This window comes from Pinus tabuliformis, chromosome 6, assembly GCF_031772625.1.
Source record: "Pinus tabuliformis cultivar Carrire ecotype Pingquan chromosome 6, CPIR1, whole genome shotgun sequence".
Lineage (NCBI taxonomy): Eukaryota > Viridiplantae > Streptophyta > Pinopsida > Pinales > Pinaceae > Pinus > Pinus tabuliformis.
In genome coordinates, this window is record NC_142292.1 from 1,458,946,398 (window position 1) to 1,458,953,198 (window position 6,801).

The 6,801-nt window shown below is 32.6% G+C and overlaps 1 pseudogene; it reads left to right on the forward strand.

Annotated features, from left to right (window-relative positions):
- The first annotated feature begins 779 nt into the window (after window positions 1–779).
- On the forward strand, window positions 780–1,430 carry LOC149264115 (transcription factor MYB3 pseudogene; annotated as a pseudogene).
- Window positions 1,431–6,801: the final 5,371 nt, after the last annotated feature.

The window sequence follows — 6,801 nt, forward strand, 5'->3', positions numbered from 1 at the left end:
TAATCACCTATTCTTTACGGTGATGAAACTTGCATATAATTTAAAATAAAAAACATAAATTTTTGCTATAAATTATGAAAAGTGAAATTTTAATTACCCTCAAATACATTAATCATGCATTCCAATATGTATGTTAACGCATAGTAATTAAATTGAAAAAAAATGAAACTCTGCACTTTACCTACATTGTGGGTCACATAGAACTTTTGAATTTGAAAATGAAACGTTGGTGGATGACCATTTGTGATGGATGTCCTTGATTTCAATCAACTATCCCACTGGCAGAGTCTTAATGACTCTACCGTGGATAGCACCGTGCCTGCTACCTTCTCCTCGTTCTTGTACCACGCGAAAGTTACCGGCAGGGTTTCCGGCAGTGAAAGTTTCCGACCACAAACAATTTTCAACGTCCGTCTATGTAAGCAGAGGCCGAGAGGTGGGTGCGGGCGGGCCACCCTGAGGTTCTCCATAGCTGAGGTTCTCCATAGCTATGGCTTCGGTGAATCTACTACAAGGTGTCGAAAAATGATAGCTGCCGTATAGCACAGCAATAATGTGTATCGTAAAAGCCAGCACAATCCCGGTACGAAGATTCGATAGAGGAGAAGAACTCGCGTCTTCGATATTGACTCCTCACCTAATAGGACTATTCGCACGCGCTGCAACTGATCTACAACACTGAATTTTTTTATATACTCACCGGCCCTCCTATAGCCGACCGACGAGGCCATACTGTGTTTGTTCGCAGCAACCATACTTCCATAAAAGGAACATCCAAGATGGTTAGATCTTCCTGCTCCTCGAAAGAAAAGCTCAACCGGGGGCCGTGGAGTGCCGAGGAGGATATGATTCTGTCGGAATACATTCGAATTCATGGCGATGGTAGATGGAGTTCTGTTCCCCGAAAAGCAGGTGAATCTCAATAAATCCGTTAAACTGGTATATAAATGTAGAATTCATTGAATTACCAAATAAGTTGAATTTTTTTTTCAGGGCTAAAGCGGTGTGCAAAGAGCTGTAGACTACGTTGGGTGAATTATGTTCGTCCCAACATTAAACGGGGCGACATTTCCCCCGACGAGGAGGAGCTCATTTGTCGACTGCATCGCCTTCTCGGCAACCGGTATGTGCAGAATGAGTGAACATGATCTGATCTATTCATAAAGTGAAATCTATTGATTCCTTATATCATGGTCTACAAAATCTTTGAAAACTGACAGAGTAAGAGTGGCCATGCATGCAGGTGGTCGCTAATAGCAGGACGACTGCCTGGGCGGACAAACCAGCAAACTAAAAACTACTGGAAGACACATCTGAAAAGGAAGTTGTTAATAGATGATTCGCAACCCAAGACGATCCCAAAATCTCCTTCTTCCATACAAAATCAGGTCTTCAAGCCAATCCCCCGTCAGATTAACAACTGCGGTTAAGCACAGTGAAATGGAAACTGCAAATGGCTGCAGTAATCGCATAACTTGTCATGTCCTCAAATTGTCTACTATTGAAGAAAATGCAATTTATTCTATGTCTACTATTGAAGAAAATGCGATTTATTCTATCCCAGAAGATGATTCGGAGAGGATTGGCTTTCTGATGGCAAATGTTAATCTGGTTGACAGACGTCAAGCTAGAAACTCCATGTCTAGTTTAGGAGACCAGCAATCTCCCCATTCAGAAAATTTTTCAGAACATGGAGCTACACTAGCCGAGGGTTCCCCTGATCTGCAAGAAACATCGTATCCAGACTTTAATCTGGTTTCTTCTCCATCCATGTGGACCGATTTTGGATTACAAGAGTTCTACATGGGATTTCCAACATCATTGGACGCAGCGATGAACGAGCTTGTGTCTGAAGATATGTATTCTGATCAAAGCAATACGAAGGATGCGGTCGTGGATGGTCAAGGTATGGAAGATTTCGATATCAATGAGATTGGAATGATGAACTGAATTGATAATGTTATTAGTAATAATCTTATTTATTGTTTTAATATTTGTTTGGCATTAGCCCATTTACTGTAAATTCATAGTATTTTAAATATTCAAATAAAAAATTATTAAATTTTAGAAAAGTCTGATTTATAGAGGAAATAAAAATTTATTAAATTTTACAAAATGTCTGATTTATAGAGGAAAGGGTCTTTTTCACTATATTTTATTTGGTTAATTTCAATTAAAATTTCCTAACATTTAAATTCAAATTTAATAAATATTATAAAAATTCTAATTGATAGAGGAAAAGGTTTTTTTCACTGTTTGTTTTTTCTGGTTAATTTTAATCAAAATATGACACATATTTTTGAAAACTTGACTTTAAATGATTTAATCTATATAATTTCAGTGCCCCACAAGTTTTTGAGGTATTGAATCTATTTATGTAGTCAAAAATGTAATTAATCTTGTTTGAAATTGTATTGTGTAATGAAAAACTATTTCTTTGATAACTTAAATTACACCCAATAAAATATATGTTTTTCAAATTTGTAAATCATAATCATAATTATAATTTAATAATTAAAATATATGCGTTTGATTAATAAGATTTGTGATAAATTTTATTGTTATTGGGTTAAAATTAAAAAATTATTATAAGTGAAACATATCTAATTTTGAAGAAAAAAATATAAATAAAAACATTTATTTTAAAAAAATCAAATAAAAAACTTTACTAAATTATATAAATAATTTTTTTAAATATTTAAATTTATAATAACTTAATTAATAATGAATTAAAAAACTATCGTTTTAAGATGATAAAATTCATTATACCTTATCATTGATTAAAATTGAAGATAGTCAATACAACGTGTTAATTTTGATGTGAAATGATTTAGCATTATTAATTAGAAGAAATTGTAAAACTTAAAAAAAACAACCATTAGTTATTTAGAGGAATTCGTAATTAATTAAAAATAATAGTTTTAAATCTTCTCAAAAAAAGATGTTAATTTTTATTAATTAAAAATATCTCAATGACAATAACTTGAAAAACAAAACACATATCCCGGAAATAGCTAACCCCATAAATGGTATTAGTATTTTGAAATAATAGTATTCCCAAATGGTTCTTTAGAACCGATCACCATCATCATGGAATTATAACTTGCAGGCTAAACCTAAATTAATACAAGTATTTCAGTCTATTAAATAAATACGAAATGAGCTTAATCAGTAGCAACGATCAAATATATTAGTAGAAGTATTTTAGTTTATTAAATAAAAATGAAATGAGCTTAATCAGGTAGCAACGATCAAATGTATTAGAATGTATATGTAGATTTAATTATATACCATTTAGAAAATCCATGGGTCTTAATAACATTAATAAAAAACAATTTGAAACATCATAAACAATATAATGCATGTCCCAGCGGGGATGCATAAATTATCATCATAGGAAGTGAAAAATATAGTGGCTAGTCATAAATCATTACTATAGTGGTAGCCATGTTATAATTATATTATTAGAAGTACATTAAAATAATATATCCATTATAATATTAGAAGTATATAAATATGGAAGCATGCAATTATATAATATAAAATAGTGTACTTTTGTTTTAGTAAATATAACGTTAATAATTAATAGGAAATAAATGATTAATGATTAATGTTTGTTTTATAATATTTTATTTTTAAGTATAAATATAGTGATTTATATTGGATCGGTATATTATTTATTATGTTGATATATTTAGATTAGAAAAATTAGAGTCATTTTCTTTTGAGCATTTTGATTAGTGAAATTTAGTTTCTAGAATTGGGGTTTAAGGAACTATTTTGAGGTTTTAAATTAATTTTTTTGGAGGTTAAAATATTGCGGTTAAGAACTAGCCAATTCGTTGATGTTATTTTACATTTAGAGTCTTTTTAATTGGTGCACGAATTATGTGAATTAATGTTTGAATGTAAAAGTTATGCTTTTGAGATGTTCACCTATTATCATCAACCACCATAATTTGAGAAAATGCAAAGTCAACTTTTTTACTCATGGAAATGGAGCTAGCTATGTGGGAACTATGTAGAAGACTTTAGAAAAGGAAATATTGTCATTGTGCTTATGATTTGGAGTCATGCTTAACCCCTAGTTAGCTATTGGGTTGGTTTATAGCCAAACCACTAGGAGAAAAATGGGTTATATTCTATTTGATTCCATTTTGTTATATAGTAAACTAACTAAGGGTGGATACCAAAAGTACAATAGAGGGGTTTTTGTTATGTAGTATTCCATGGGATACAGGTCTTAGGTAACTCTATAGAGAGTTCATTCTCTTCTTTATTTCTATCATTTTTATTCCGGGCGAAATATAACATAGTAGTCCCACCCTCTAGCTAGGGTTTCTCCTAAGAGGTGTTTCTGGAGCATACATTTTCATTCGTTGCGATTGGTTCGTTTTTTATTTTATTGTTTTGTATTTTCCTCATTTTATCTATTTCATGCATAAACAAAAAATCGCTAATAATAAATTAGGAATCTAATGGATTTAACCCTATGTGGTATAGATTTCAGTTTACATTTAAAATATTTGTTGTGATGACCTATCTAGTGGAATATGCATCATAGTTCACAAATCATATTCGTACAAAATTGGGTTTATTTGAGTATCTTGTGGGAATTTGTGGGGGATCCAAGAAACAATATAAAGAGGAAGCTATAAAACCCTAGCCATGGTTGATGTATCTGTTTATCATAACCCTTAAGATATAGCACAACATATATTCTAAAGGATTGGGGAAATACCAAGAGCTGTGAGATTCCCATATGTGCACTTTGGTGTATGGTGATATGCCATCCCCATAATAGGACACACAAGTTTTCTCGTGGGATATCATGACGTCCTGAATATCTTGGAGGTAGTTTTGGTCAAATAATTTGGGAATTTGGTGGCACAAGTTCTCCCAAGATCTAGTTATCCTCAACTTCTCAAAATAAATGCTTTTGCGATATCGATGCTTACCTTTATAGCCTAGATTCCAAATTGATAATCCAATGGGGAATTTTTAGATGCTAATTTTTTGTCTACGAGGGATTTGACTACTCTATTTGAGGCACCATATATTTTTGGACAAACTTCCCCCCCATTTTAACTATCTCCACCATAATTTAGCATCTAAAACTATAGTCAGGCTCTCTAGCTTATGAAGAACGATGCCTCCTTTGCTTATAGGAATACATAACTTATCCCAAGAAACAAATGCCCACTTCCATTCTCTTTTAGCCCCTCCCCATAAAAGGTAATCTTTAATAGTGCAGATACAGTTGAGCACACATTAAGGAACTTGAATGGATGAGAAAAGATAAATAGAAAGTGCTAGTAAGACGAATTTAAGGAGCACCATCCTACCTGCAATGTTCAAGGAATGAAATGTCCAAAAATCCAATCTGTTAGAAAATGTATGGATTAGATATATCCATATATTACCTGATGTATAGTTGGACGATAAAATGAATTCCAATTTTTTTGAAGATAGATTACATTTTTCGAAGCCAAAAAGCTTCATGATGTGACCTTAAATGGAGAGATTAGTATTTAGAAAGAAGATTGCATATTATGGAAACAACCATTAATTATTATGGAACATTATAGAAAGCTTTAACTTCTCTAATAGTGGGTGTACCCATTAGCATAGTTTCATCTAAAAATTGTTGGTGTGAGGATAACCATGCCAAGTCATAAAGGAAAAGTTCTTTGATTTTCTCGTCTACTGCAACTTTTTTCAAATATCTGCTAATCCTTCAGCTGTGAAAATTAAGATTAATTATGAGAGAGGCTCACCCAATCTAATACCCCCAGAGGAATTGAAAGTGGAGGAAGGGGAGCCATTTAATAATATTAAGAGGAAAGTGAAGGAGTTCAAGGAAGGAATCTAGTGGAATAATTAGTGGAGAAACCAAAGACAAGAAGAAATTTATAAAGGTAATTCTAGTTGAGCTTGTCAAAATCTTTAGATAGATCCAATTTCATTAGCATACCTAGTTTTAGTTTTATGGATAGCATGGGCCACCTCATGCACTACCACTATGTTATCCAAAATTTGTTTACCCACATAGCTTCAGTGCTCTTTGGAGATAAGAGATGGAAGTATTGGTTTAATTACATTAATTACCACTTTGGTGATAATTTTGGACATAGTATCACAAAGATAGATAAGGAAAAAGTGTTTGGGATCTTCATATCATTTTTATTTTGTAACCAAATATAACATAGTGGCATTGAGAGATGGGAGAATTGATCATGTTTTCCTTTATTCTTGAACAACCACCCAAATTTCTTCCTTTATGAAAGGCTAGAATACTTGATAGAATTTAGTGGTAAATCCATGTGGCGAGGGAGCTTTATTCATTGGAATTCAGAAAACTTCACTTTCCACCTCCTCCATCTCAACCAACCTCATTGGGGCTTCAAGTTTTTCTATCCTAACGAGAGTGGGTATTCAACCAAAAATATTGATTATGGCTTCATCTTGATTCCCATGCAGTTATGATAGGACAACGTTGTAATATCAGACTAATTCCTCCTTGGCGACATCATTCTTTAGGATTTTTGTTCCACCTATTTTGTTGAGTAAAGAGATCGTGTTTCTAGTGTGATGGTTAATCAAAGATTTATGGAAAATTTTAGTATTTATCTCACCTTCTTTGACCCATCAACTTCCTGACTTTTGGTGGCACGAGATTTCTTCTTCCTCGGGCTGATTTTACTATTTATTTATTAGGATTGTTTTTTCTTTGGATAAGGCTTCTAATATTCCTTCCATGATGATTTACTATTGTAATTTTTCAATGAACTCTTCCAATAA